The sequence below is a fragment of the Salmo salar genome, chromosome 24, assembly GCF_965601325.2.
Source record: "Salmo salar chromosome 24, fSalSal1, whole genome shotgun sequence".
In the NCBI taxonomy this organism is placed as follows: Eukaryota; Metazoa; Chordata; class Actinopteri; order Salmoniformes; family Salmonidae; genus Salmo; species Salmo salar.
The window spans coordinates 40792274-40806253 of record NC_138314.1 but is presented as its reverse complement, the minus strand read 5'-3'; the positions used below and the strand labels follow the sequence as shown (position 1 = coordinate 40806253).

The 13980-nt window shown below is 47.4% G+C and overlaps 1 protein-coding gene across 3 annotated transcripts in view; it reads left to right on the top strand.

Annotated features, from left to right (window-relative positions):
- Positions 1-13980, top strand: part of bmpr1ba (bone morphogenetic protein receptor type 1Ba) — a 162419-nt gene that overhangs the window by 51445 nt on the left and 96994 nt on the right. The window lies entirely within an intron of this gene.

The following is a 13980-nucleotide window of genomic DNA, read 5'->3' as shown; positions in this document are numbered from 1 at the left end:
TAGGTGCCAATATATGTTTTGAGATTGGACATTGCGATCATTTAAGAAATATATATTTTTTATTGTGATTTGATGTTCCAAACATATTGCTCACCATTTCTGCTGCAGAGAGACGAGAGAGGATGAGAAAATGAGTTTTAATCAGTCATGGAGATAAGTTCTGAAAACATTTTGACCCACTATTTAAAAAGATGAAGAACAAGCTATAGGATGGACAATCCCAGAGTTTTGGTGCAGATACAGCCGACTAGCTACTCCACTCTGACTTCTAGCCAGGGCCTCTCAGACAGACTCAGCAGTCTGGTGATTGAATCAGGAAGCTGTCGTTCTTTTAATGCCTCAGTGTAATCCAAACCAGCTGCATCACTGTAAATACACTGAACAGAAATATAAACACAACATGCAAAAATGTCTACGAATTTCCTGAGTTACAGTTCATATAAGGAAATCAGTCAATTGAAATACATTCATTAGGCCCTAATCTATGGATTTCACATGACTGGGAATACAGATATGCATCAGATCACAGATAAAAATACATTTAAAAAAAGTAGGGGTGTGGATCAGAAAATCACCATTTGCCTCATGCAACGCGACACATCTCCTTCACATAGAGTTGATCAGGCTGTTGATTGTGGCCTGTGACATGTTGTCCCACTCCTCTTCAACGGTTGCTGGATATTGGTGGGAACTTGCTGTTGTACAAGTTGATCCAGAGCATCCCAGACATGCTCAATGGGTGACATGACTGAGTATGCAGGCTGTGGAAGAACTGGGACATTTTCAGCTTCCAGGAATGGTGTACAGATCCTTGTGACATGGGGCCGTGCATTATCTTGCTGAAACATGAAGTAATGGAGGCGGATAAATGGCATGACAATGGGCCTCAGGATCTCGTCACGGTATCTCTGTGCATTGAAATTTCCATTGATAAAATGCAATTATGTTCGTTGTCCATAGCTTATGCCTGCTCATAACATAACCCCACCGCCACCATGGGTCACTCTGTTCACAACATTGACATCAGCAAACCGCTCGCCCACATGACGACATACATGCCATCTGCCTGATACAGTTGAAACTAGGATTAATTCATGAAGACCACACTTCTCCAGCGAGCCGGTGGTCATCGAAGGTGAGCATAACCACTGAAGTGGGTTACAACGCCGAACTGCAGTCAGGTCAAGACCCTGATGAGGACGATGAGCACGCAGATGAGCTTCCATGAGATGGTTTCTGACAGTTTGTGCAGAAATCCTTCAGTTGTACAAACCCACAGTTTCATCAGCTGTCCGGGTGGCTGGTCTCAGACGATGCCGCAGGTGAAGAACCTGTGGATGTCCTGGGCTGGCGTGGTTACACGTGGTCTGCGATTGTGAGGCCGGTTGGACGTACTGACAAATTCTCTAAAATGACATTGGAGGCGGCTTATGGTAACATTGCATTATCTGGCAACAGCTCTGGTGGACATTCCTGCAGTCAACAAGCCAATTGCACGCTCCCTTACAGCACAATGCCATGGATTTAGAGTTTTGTGACAAAACTGCCTGTGGCCTTATATTGTCTCATGTTGCACCTGTGTAATGATCATGCTGTTTAATCAGCTTCTTGATATGACACACCTATCAGGTGGATTGATTATCTTGGGAAAAGACACATGCTCACTAAAAGAAATGTAAACAAATTTGTGCACAAAATTTAATAATTTTTGTGCCTATTGAACATTTCTGGGATCTTTTATTTCAGGTCATGAAACATGGGAACAATACTTTACATGTTGCGTTTATATTTGTGTTCAGTGTATAATGCACGTATTCTTTCTGAATAATACCATATATTGAAAAAAATAAATAACAAAATAAATGACCTCAGAAATTGCGTAAGTAGTGGCCATGATTAGTTTAAAATGGCTTAGATTGATATTAAGACTACATGAATGGCTGATGTTACGAACATGCTCTCTCAGTTAGCTACAGTTGAATTAGGCTTCTGCACTAAGCACAGGGCCAACCACAGACCCAACTCAAGCACACTGCAGTCCAGCTGTAAACAGACATACCTTGGAGCGAGTGGGATGGCTAAATTTGAAAAGACGAGTAGGCCTAGCACATTCCCCACAGCAGCCCACCCTTCGTATGCATCAACTTCCTGTTTAGGGTATTAGATAGAAAACAAGCATGCACACACACACTGTGTTTATACCCAATGATACTGTACACACCTACTGCTACCTCTACCAACTACTGCTACCTCTACTAGTACTGCTACTACCTCTGCTGCTACTACCTCTACTACCAGTACTACTACTACTACCTCTACCACTGCTACCTCTACTACTACTGCTACCTCTACTAGTACTGCTACTACCTCTGCTACTACTACCTCTACTACCAGTACTACTACTACTACCTCTACCACTGCTACCTCTACTACTACTACTGCTACCTCTACTACTACTACTGCTATCTCTACCTCTACTGCTACCTTTACCTCTACTACTACTACTTCTACTGCTACTGCTACCTCTACTGCTACCGCTACTTCTACTGCTACCTCTACCTCTACTGCTACCTCTACCTACTACTGCTACCTCTACTACTACTGCTATCTCTACTACTACTGCTATCTCTACCTCTACTGCTACCTTTACCTCTACTACTACTACTTCTACTGCTACTGCTACCTCTACTGCTACCGCTACTTCTACTGCTACCTCTACCTCTACTGCTACCTCTACCTACTACTGCTACCTCTACTACTACTGCTATCTCTACTACTACTGCTATCTCTACCTCTACTGCTACCTTTACCTCTACTACTGCTACTTCTACTGCTACTGCTACCTCTACTGCTACCTCTACCTCTACTGCTACCTCTACCTACTACTGCTACCTCTACTACTACTGCTATCTCTACCTCTACTGCTACTACTACTGCTACTTCTACTACTGCTACCTCTACCACTACTGCTGCTACCTCTACTGCTGCTACCTCTACCTCTACCTCTACTACTGCTACCTCTACCTCTACTACTGCTACCTCTAACTCTATTACTACTGCTACCTCTAACTCTATTACTACTGCTACCTCTAACTCTATTACTACTGCTACCTCTAACTCTATTACTACTGCTACCTCTACCTCTATTACTACTGCTACCTCTACCTCTATTACTACTGCTACCTCTACCTCTATTACTACTGCTACCTCTACCTCTATTACTACTGCTACCTCTACCTCTATTACTACTGCTACCTCTACCTCTATTACTACTGCTACCGCTACCTCTATTACTACCTCTATTACTACTGCTACCGCTACCTCTACTACTGCTGCCGCTACCTCTACTACTGCTACCTCTACTGCTACCTCTACTGCTACCTCTACTGCTACCTCTACTGCTACCGCTACTGCTGCTACCTCTACCACTACTGCTACCTCTACTACTACTACTACTACCGCTACCTCTACTACTACTGCTACCTCTACCTCTACTACTACTGCTACCTCTACCTCTGCTACCTCTACTACTACTACTACTACTACTACTGCTACCTCTACTACTACTACTACTACTACTACTGCTGCTGCTACCTCTACTGCTACCTCTACTGCTACGTCTACTACTGCTACGTCTACTACTGCTACCTCTACTACTACTGCTACCTCTACTACTACTGCTACCTCTACTACTACTGCTACCTCTACTACTACTGCTACCTCTACTACTACTGCTACCTCTACTACTACTGCTACCTCTACTACTACTTCTACTTCTACTACTACTCCTACTACTACAGTATGTTTTCTTCCCATCATGCCAAGCAATCATGGATCTTACTAAGATGTTACTGTACAGCATCTACTGAACCAGAGATCAGTACAGTATACTCGGGGCACAGAGTAGGGTGAAGTTGCCCCTAGCCGCTGATCTTGGGTCAGTTTGCATTTCCTCCACTGATGGTTTAGGTTAGAATTGGGGGACGGGGAAGCTGACCCTAGATCTGTACCTAGGGGAAACTTCACCCCGGAGCCAGTGCACCCACCACCTGTTTGATCCTTTTTGGTTGACCCCACTGCTTGTGTTTCAAACCGATTCTAGGTGGTCTGCCACACGGCAGGCCTTGAGACTCACTGTGTTTGTGAGCACCTGTCTGCCAGAGCATCTCCCCAGCTCACCCCGGACCCAACTAATCATCAAGCCTAAGATGTTTTTGAATCAGGTGTGAGAGTGAAAACACTAAAATGTGTACCCCTTTGGGTCTCCAGGACCAGGATTGGTAAACGCTGGTTGAGGCAATCCTCTCTGTGGATGAGAACCTTTTCACATGTTGACCTGTGAAACTAACTTGGTACCATTTCAGAATATAGTCGGTATCAACAACCAGTGAGTCTTTTTTTAAAAATGTAATTAAAGGAAAATAAATGAAGGCATACAATCCCCTGACAGTTTTTGTGAAGGTCTAATTAGGTGTGTATACAATTATTGTAGTCGCTCATTACTTTGTATACAAAGCAGACTTGTTGCTGGCCTGGAAACGGCATGAGTTTTTGCCAAAGGAAGCTGACACCAAATTCTCACTCCAAATGACACCCTATTCCCTTCTAGTGCACTACTCTGGTGCACTGCCATAGTGCGCAACTTTTGACCAGGGCACTATCTAGGGAATAGGGTACCATTTGAGGGGGTATCCCAAATCTCACAAACATGCCTTCACATCTACTGTAGTTCCTCCAACAACAAGGCTGCATTCAACACTGTGGAACGTTGCAGATAGAAATGTCATGAGAGCTGACGCCATTCCTTTATTCTACATATCAGACGCGTGTTTGTAGATAATACAGTTTCTATCTGAACATTCCACAATGTTGTGCCCTGCTGAGCGCATGCCAGGCTTCCAGTTTCTAGTGTCTACACTAGAGGAACAACCGTTGAACATGCATGAATAAGGATTCAACTGAACGCCTGCTAAATGGATTTCCCAAAGACACCAGTGACGTGTGTGTGAGAGGGAGGTAGAGACATTCCTGTGATGTTTTCAACATACCTACTTCATTCAGGAAAATGATATCCCCTCGCATCTGAAAACACATGGAGGGATCACAACCTGGTGTGTGTGTGTGGTGTGTGTGTGTGTGTGTGTGTGTGTGTGTGTGTGTGTGTGTGTGTGTGTGTGTGTGTGTGTGTGTGTGTGTGTGTGTGTGTGTGTGTGTGTGTGTGTGTGTGTTCGTGTGTGTGTGTGTGTTCGTGTGTTCGTGTGCGTGTGTAAAAGAACAGTTTAAAGTGCTGGGTAGTGTCATGCGGTGTGTGCATTGTCCTGGGCCCGTATTCATAAAGTGTCTGATCTAGGATCAGGTCCCCTCATATTCATTATGATCTAAAAGCCTGGAACGCTTTGAGTTCAGGACCTGGTGCTGTTGAAGGCTGGAACGCTTTGAGTTCAGGACCTGGTGCTGTTGAAGGCTGGAACGCTTTGTGTTCAGGACCTGGTGCTGTTGAAGGCTGGAACGCTTTGAGTTCAGGACCTGGTGCTGTTGAAGGCTGGAACGCTTTGTGTTCAGGACCTGGTGCTGTTGAAGCCTGGAACGCTTTGAGTTCAGGACCTGGTGCTGTTGAAGGCTGGAACGCTTTGTGTTCAGGACCTGGTGCTGTTGAAGCCTGGAACGCTTTGAGTTCAGGACCTGGTGCTGTTGAAGGCTGGAACGCTTTGAGTTCAGGACCTGGTGCTGTTGAAGGCTGGAACGCTTTGAGTTCAGGACCTGGTGCTGTTGAAGGCTGGAACGCTTTGAGTTCAGGACCTGGTGCTGTTGAAGGCTGGAACGCTTTGAGTTCAGGACCTGGTGCTGTTGAAGGCTGGAACGCTTTGAGTTCAGGACCTGGTGCTGTTGAAGGCTGGAACGCTTTGAGTTCAGGACCTGGTGCTGTTGAAGGCTGGAACGCTTTGTGTTCAGGACCTGGTGCTGTTGAAGCCTGGAACGCTTTGAGTTCAGGACCTGGTGCTGTTGAAGGCTGGAACGCTTTGAGTTCAGGACCTGGTGCTGTTGAAGGCTGGAACGCTTTGAGTTCAGGACCTGGTGCTGTTGAAGGCTGGAACGCTTTGAGTTCAGGACCTGGTGCTGTTGAAGGCTGGAACGCTTTGTGTTCAGGACCTGGTGCTGTTGAAGCCTGGAACGCTTTGAGTTCAGGACCTGGTGCTGTTGAAGGCTGGAACGCTTTGAGTTCAGGACCTGGTGCTGTTGAAGGCTGGAACGCTTTGAGTTCAGGACCTGGTGCTGTTGAAGGCTGGAACGCTTTGAGTTCAGGACCTGGTGCTGTTGAAGGCTAAATGGCTGTGGCCTTTCTGTAGAGCACATGGAGGTTATCAGCCTTCCAACTGTGTAAGGGGTGCAGTCCATTGTGCATGATAGCCTTCGTTTTCTTCTCTACCCTGTAGTTCACCACACGTGTGTGTGTGTGTGTGTGTGTGTGTGTGTGTGTGTGTGTGTGTGTGTGTGTGTGTGTGTGTGTGTGTGTGTGTGTGTGTGTGTGTATATATATATATGAGAATAGTAAACAGTTGATTCCCCCCCAGAGCCCCTGACCCAACAAATCACAGCACACACAGTGACTCTCTCTGTTACCGATACATTCCGTTTTCGACTGTAAATCAGCGGTTGTTTTATTAGTCTCTAGCGCTGGTGGTGTGGATTATGCTTCCTGTCAGTGTCTCTCTTGTAAAGCATTCAGGGGGTGACGGCTCTGAGAAAGTCAGTGAAAGAAGGGATTTACCTGTAATCCTACATTGATCCTTACAGAAACAAGCCTGTCTGGCACGTTGCCTCACGCCAGCCCACAGCCCGCACAAACACCTGAGGTAGCGGTGAAACCCAACACCTTCAGTGACATTTCTGCTTCCTGCATAAAAGGAGGGAGGATTTCACCTGCCGTTGAGAGGGGAACGCTGCAGTGAAAAGAGGTGTCGCCACTCTCCTGTGGCACCAACACATTGTCAACGTTAGTGTTGTACGGTCTCGGACCATACTGTCTCTCTGTTAGAGGACATGCTTTAGGTATTGTGTCGACATGGACAGTGATGTATCCTATTTGGATCTATATTGCCACTACAACCTGGTCTGTGTCAACTGTAAACAGTGAAGGGCAATGCCTTAATGTGGGAATATTTCTCCCTTTAGTAACACCAGTCATCATGAATCGGGTCCTTTGTTCTAACTATAGCCCACAGGGCTTGGAGTGTTTTATGTGGTTGCCAAACTAGGCAGCAATAAAAGGAAATGTGTGAATTTAATCCAGTGTGAGTTGCCAGGTTTGATGATATTTTCTTATATCAAAAAAAAAAAAAGAAAGTGTGAGTGTGTGGGAAGCACGTGTGTCTGCATGTGCATCGTGTATGTGTGAGTAGGCCTTTATGTGGGTCCTTATCCTAGACCCCTCTATCCAAACATTTCACATGCAACAATGTTCATGCTTCAAATTGTCTATCACAAGAATTTACAAAGGAAATCAGTTTGTTTCAAGTTTGTTGGTTAAAACTTATCCTCCATCTTTGTTTACTGTTAGCACTATTAATTTTCTCGAATGACTGACATTTGGTGGAGAGTGACGTTACCCCTATATGCTGATTTGAGGTCAGTTCAGCATTTTCCCCACCAATGGTTAATGTTTGGATTGGGGGAGAAGAAGCTGATCCTAGGTCTGTACCTAGGAGAAACATCACCCCGGAATAAAAAATGATCAGTAGAGGTTAACGATGATTGTTATTGTGTAGTACAACACTTAATCAAATAAACTTATTCTATATTTTACTGTAGATAGCGACTGCAAAATCTGCATTAGTTTCAAAGGATCTATTAGGTCACAGCCTTCTCACTTCCCTCAGACAAACCAAGGAAAAACAAAGGCTTTGCCGGGTGGCCGAGGGAGGGAGGGAGTCAGCAGCCTTCAGTGCATTCCAGCTTTGTTCCATGATATCACATTTACGCTCAGCAGCTGTGTGTGTGGAACTTGTCTCTCCACTCGCTCTCTCTCTTTCCCTTGCTCTCTTGTGCTCTCCCTCTCTTTCCCTTGCTCTCCCTCCCTCTCTCTCTCTTTCTCTCTCTTCTCTGGTTACACAACATGACAGCGACTCCATTCAACTCGAGCGACTCCCCCATGTATGCCTTGGACAGGGGGACGGGAAGGGGAGACTGGGGGTGTCAGTTTGAGGACCGCTGGCTTCACTACACTACAGCCATAGGTGAGAGGGGGTGGGGACAGGAGGTGGCGCAGTGGGGACAGGAGGTGGCGCGGTGGGGACAGGAGGTGGCGCCAGGAGGTGGAGCGGTGGGGACAGGCGGTTGGGACAGGAGGTGGGGACAGGAGGTGGCGCGGTGGGGACAGGAGGTGGCGCGGTGGGGACAGGAGGTGGCGCGGTGGGGACAGGAGGTGGGGACAGGAGGTGGCGCGGTGGGGACAGGAGGTGGGGACAGGAGGTGGTGCGGTGGGGACAGGAGGTGGTGCGGTGGGGGCAGGAGGTGGTGCGGTGGGGACAGGAGGTGGCGCGGTGGGGACAGGAGGTGGCGCGGTGGGGACAGGAGGTGGGGACAGGAGGTGGCGCGGTGGCGACGAGGTGGGGACAGGAGGTGGCGCGGTGGGGACAGGAGGTGGGGACAGGAGGTGGCGCGGTGGGGACAGGAGGTGGGGACAGGAGGTGGGGACAGGAGGTGGCGCGGTGGGGACAGCCTAAGCGAGACATGTCACTATTAGGCTCTAAGAGACAGTCTACTGGGCAGACAGAAGGTCTGGAGTCTGCATGGCATGCCCAGGTTCCAGCCCTTACCCCCACCCTCTGTGACTCATGCAGCCCAAACGTGGTCTGCTAGGGTGGGGTCGGTGTGAGACGAGCATCCCTCTTTAACCTTGGAGGACCAGCTGCAGACAGGACTCTGGATCAACCCATTTGTCATGCTGTTGTCAAGGTGATAAATACACCATACCCCTCATCTATAGATGCATGGAGGATGGTAGAGCTGATGCTTTTGAAATGCATATTAAATCAAGGGCACATTAGCCATAGAAATGACATCATTGAGAAGAAGCATGTTCATGAAGTGCAAGAATTGCCGTGGCAATTACATTGATATTGTGAGGACTAAGGGGTTGTGCCTTACTGTTGTGCTTTGTGGCCCCAAGGGGGCACTATACTTCCAGTGGTCTGACACTGGCTACCACTGTCCACACCGTTATAATCCTAGATGGATTAGGGTGAAGTTGCCCCAAGTGCTGATTTTGGGTCAGTTTTGCATTTTCCCCACTCATGGTTAAGGTTAAGATTGGGGGTGGGGAATCTGATCCTAGATCTGTACCTAGGGAAAAATAACCCTGGAGCCACAATCTACACTGAACAGAAATATAAAAGCAACGCGCAACAATTTCTAAGATTTTCCTGAGTTACAGTTCATGTAAGGAAATCAGTCAATTGAAATAAATTCATTAGGCCCTAATCTATGGATTTCACATGACTGGGAATACAGATAGATATGTCTCGTGCAGCGCAACACATCTCCTTCCTCTTCATTGTGCGAAGTTTCTGGATATTGGCGGGAACTGGAACACGCTGTCATACACATTGATCCAGAGCATCCCAAACGTGCTCAATGGGTGACATGTCTGGTGAATATGCAGGCCATGGAAGAACTGAGACATTTTCAGCTTTCAAGAATTGTGTACAGATCCTTGCGACCATGGGGCCGTGCATTTATCATGTTGAAACATGAGGTGATGGATGAATGGCGCAACAACAGGCCTCAGGATCTCGTCACGACATCTCTGTGCATTCAAATTGCCATAGATAAAATGCAATTGTGTTCGTTGTCCATAGCTTATGCCTGCCCATATCATAACCCCACCGCCACCCTGGGGCAGTCTGTTCACAACGTTGACATCAGTAAACCGCTCGCCCACACGACACCTGTCTGCCATCTGCCTGATACAGTTGATTCATCCGTGAAGAGCACACTTCTCCAGCGTGCCTCTGGCCATCAAAGGTGAGTATTTGCCCACTAAAGTCGGTTACGACGGCGAACTGTAGTCAGGTCAAGAACCTGGTGAGGACGACGAGCACGCAGATGAGCTACCCTGAGATGGTTTCTGACAGTTTGTAGAAATTCTTCAGTTGTACAAACCCACAGTTTCATCAGCTGTCCGGGTGGCTGGTCTCAGATAATCCTGCAGGTGAAGAAGCCGGATGTGGAGGTCCTGGGCTGGCTTAGTTACACGTGATCTGCGGTTATGAGGCCGGTTGGACCTACTGCCAAATTTTCTAAAATTATGTAAGAGGTGGCTTATGATAGAGAAATTAATATTTAATTATCTGCCAACAGCTCTGGTGGACATTGCTGCAGTCATCATGCCGATTGCATGCTCCCTCAACTTGACACTTAGTGCCAGCCTCTGACACTAAGACAGCATTGAATGAGCTGTATTCCGCCATAATTAGACACGAAAACGCTCACCCAGAGGCGGCGCTCCTAGTAGCCGGGGACTTTAATGTAGGGAAACTTAAATCCGTTTTACCAAATTTCTATCAGCATGTTAAATGTGCAACCAGAGGAAAAAACTCTGGACCACCTTTACTCCACACACAGAGACCCATACAAAGCTCTCCCTCGAGCTCCATTTGGAAAATCGGACCATAATTCTTACCTCCTGATTCCTGCTAACAAGCAAAAATTAAAGCAGGAAGCACCAGTGACGAGATCAATAAAAACGTGGTCAGATGAAGCAGATGCTAAGCTACAGGACTGTTTTGCTAGCACAGACTGGAATATGTTCTGGGATTCCTCCAATGGCATTGAGGAGTACACCACATCAGTCAACAACTTCATCAATAAGTGCATCGATAACGATGTCCCCACAATGACCGTACGTACATACCCCAACCAGAAGCCATGGATTAGAGGCAACATCTGCACTGAGCTAAATGCTAGAGCTGCCGCTTTCAAGGAACGGGACTCTAACCCGGAAGCTTATAAGAAATCCCGCTATGCCCTCAGACGAACCATCAAACAGGCAAAGCGTCAATACAGGACTAAGATCGAATCGTACTACACCGGCTCTGACGCTCGTCGGATGTGGCAGGGCTTGCAATCCATTAGACTACAAAGGGAAGCACAGCCAAGAGCTGCCCAGTGACACAAGCCTACCAGACGAGCTAAACTACTTCTATGCTCACTTCGAGGCAAATAACACTGAAACATGCATGAGAGCACCAGCTGTTCTGGAAGACTGTGTAATCACTCTCTCCGCAGCCGATGTAAGACCTTTAAACGGGTCAACATTCACAAGGCCGCAGAGCCAGACAGATTACCAGGATGTGTACTGCGAGCATGTGCTGACCAACTGGCAAGTATCTAAACTGACATTTTCAACCTCTCCCTGTCCGAGTCTGTAATACCAACATGTTTTAAGCAGACCACCATAGTGCCTGTGCCCAAGAACACTAAGGTAACCTGCCTAAATGACTACCGACCCGTAACACTCACGTCTGTAGCGATGAAGTGCTTCGAAAGGCTGGTCATGGCTCACGTCAACATCATTATCCCAGAAACCCTAGACTCAATACAATTTGCATACTGCCCCAACAGATCCACAGATGATGCAATCTCTATTCCACTCCACACTGCCCTTTCCCACCTGGACAAAAGGAACACCTGTGTGAGTATGCTATTCATTGACTACAGCTCAGCGTTCAACACCAGAGTGCCCTCAAAGCTCATCAATAAGCTAAGGACCCTTGGACTAAACACCTCCCTCTGCAACTAGATCCTGGACTTCCTGACGGCCTGCCCCCAGGTGGTAAGGTTAGGTAACAACACATCCGCCACGCTGATCCTCAACACAGGGGCCCCTCAGGTGCATGCTCAGCCCCCTCCTGTACTCCCTGTTCACTCATGACTGCACGACCAGGCAGGACTCCAACACCATCATTAAGTTTGCCGATGACACAACAATGGTAGGCCTGATCACCGACAACGACGAGACAGCCTATAGGGACGAGATCCGAGACCTGGCCATGTGGTGCCAGGACAACAACCTCTCCCTGAACGTGATCAAGACAAAGGAGATGATTGTGGACTCCAGGAAAAAGAGGACCGAGCACGCCCCCATTCTCATCGACGGGGCTGCAGTGGAGCAGGTTAAGAGTTTCAAGTTCCTTGGTGTCCACATCACCAACAAACTAACATGGTCCAAGCACACCAAGACAGTCATCACTGCCTGGTATGGCAACTGCTCGGCCTCCGACCACAAGGCACTACAGAGGGCATACGGCACCATACATCACTGGGGCCAAGCTTCCTGCCATCCAGGACCTCCATACCAGGTGGTGTCAGAGGAAGGCCCTAATAATTGTCAGACTCCAGCCACCCTAGTCATAGACTGTTCTCTCTGATACTGCACAGAAAGTGGTACCAGAGCGCCGAGTCTAGGTCCAAGAGCCTTCTACACAGCTTCTACCACCAAGCCATAAGACTCCTGAACAAAATCAGCAGGGGATCAAATACTTTTTTCCCTCACTGTAGATCAATACGTGGTGCACTACGTTCGATCAGGGTCTTTAGTTAAAATTAGTGCACTACGTTTGATCAGGGTCTTTAGTTAAAAGTAGTGCACTACGTAGGGAATAGGGAGGGGCCTACTATTTGGGAGGGGCCTCTGAGTTCTTAACAGGCCAGACAAGTCCGTGTTCTTCCTCAGACATCACACAATCTCATGCTCTCTGATATCAGAGGACAGAGTATCACTAGGAGTTGTGGTGTTTATCTGACTGGAGTCAGGCTCAGCTTGTCAACTGACCGTTTCACTGGCTCCGTATAAAGGTCATGATTGCTCCCCGCAACTGTCTGTCTGGAAAAAAAGGGGGCCTGTCCTGTCTCCGTAGTGGCTACATTCTGTTTGTAATTGTTTGCCCTTCTATTCGAAGATTGCTTAAATGTTATCAATGCTCAACAGCCTGAGGGCAACACTTTTTCTCTTGCTAAAACACGTGCAACAAGCTTAAAGCAGTGAGAATTTACCAGCTTTTTGGCGCCCGTATAGCGGCAGTCAAGCATCACCCAAGAGGCTGCTACACATTGCTAATGGAGGAGGAAAATTGTAGTCCAATAATTGCAAGTCCAACATCTTGCTAGCTATGAAGGATTCTCTTAGTATTAGACTGTGAAGATTCCTTTGTTGGCTACATGAAACCCTCATGTAGTGTAAAAGAGATCCACAGCACAGAGCTCACGTGTCAGTTGACTGAAGGCCACACTGTTACGCCCAGTTTGAACTCTATACCTGCCTCTCAGTTGGACAGAACTTCATGGTCTATTTGTGGTCAGGAAGTAGGGATTTCATCTTTCCGTTTCCTAGCTACTGCTCAAGCGTTTCTCCAAAACATCTGTCCCTCAGTGGACTTACTGAATGCAAGCCAAGTAGCTTGACAGACAATGTGCAAACTCAGCTGAGCTCAGGGACTTTTTAACTTTTGAGGCCCCCATTATTTCCAAAATAATGCTAATTCTGCATACAAATAAATAAATGTACTGGGCTAAAGATGGATCAGTCCATCTGGCATTTGACCGAACTGCCCTATGGCCAATCCTGGCTGAGCCCAGGAAGTGAAGGGATAGTAGGATGAAGGGCTCTTTAACCCTGTTTCTAGAGAGCTACCGTCCTGTAGGTTTTCACTCCAACCCTAATCTAGCAAACCTGATTCTATTAATTAGCTGGTTGATAAACTGAACCAGGTTAGTTACAACTGGGGATGGAGTGAAAACCTACAGGAGGGTAGCTCTCCAGGAACAGCGTTGGAGAGCCCTGCTCTAGAGTCTAGTGGGAGAGTTAGCCTAGTCGTTGGTTTGTCTTGTTTGTGAGCTGAGTCCCCTTTGCATGCTCTGCTGGATTCCCTACAGGCTTGTGAGTGGACACCTGGAGGGAAGGGGCCCCAGGCTGCCCCTCTG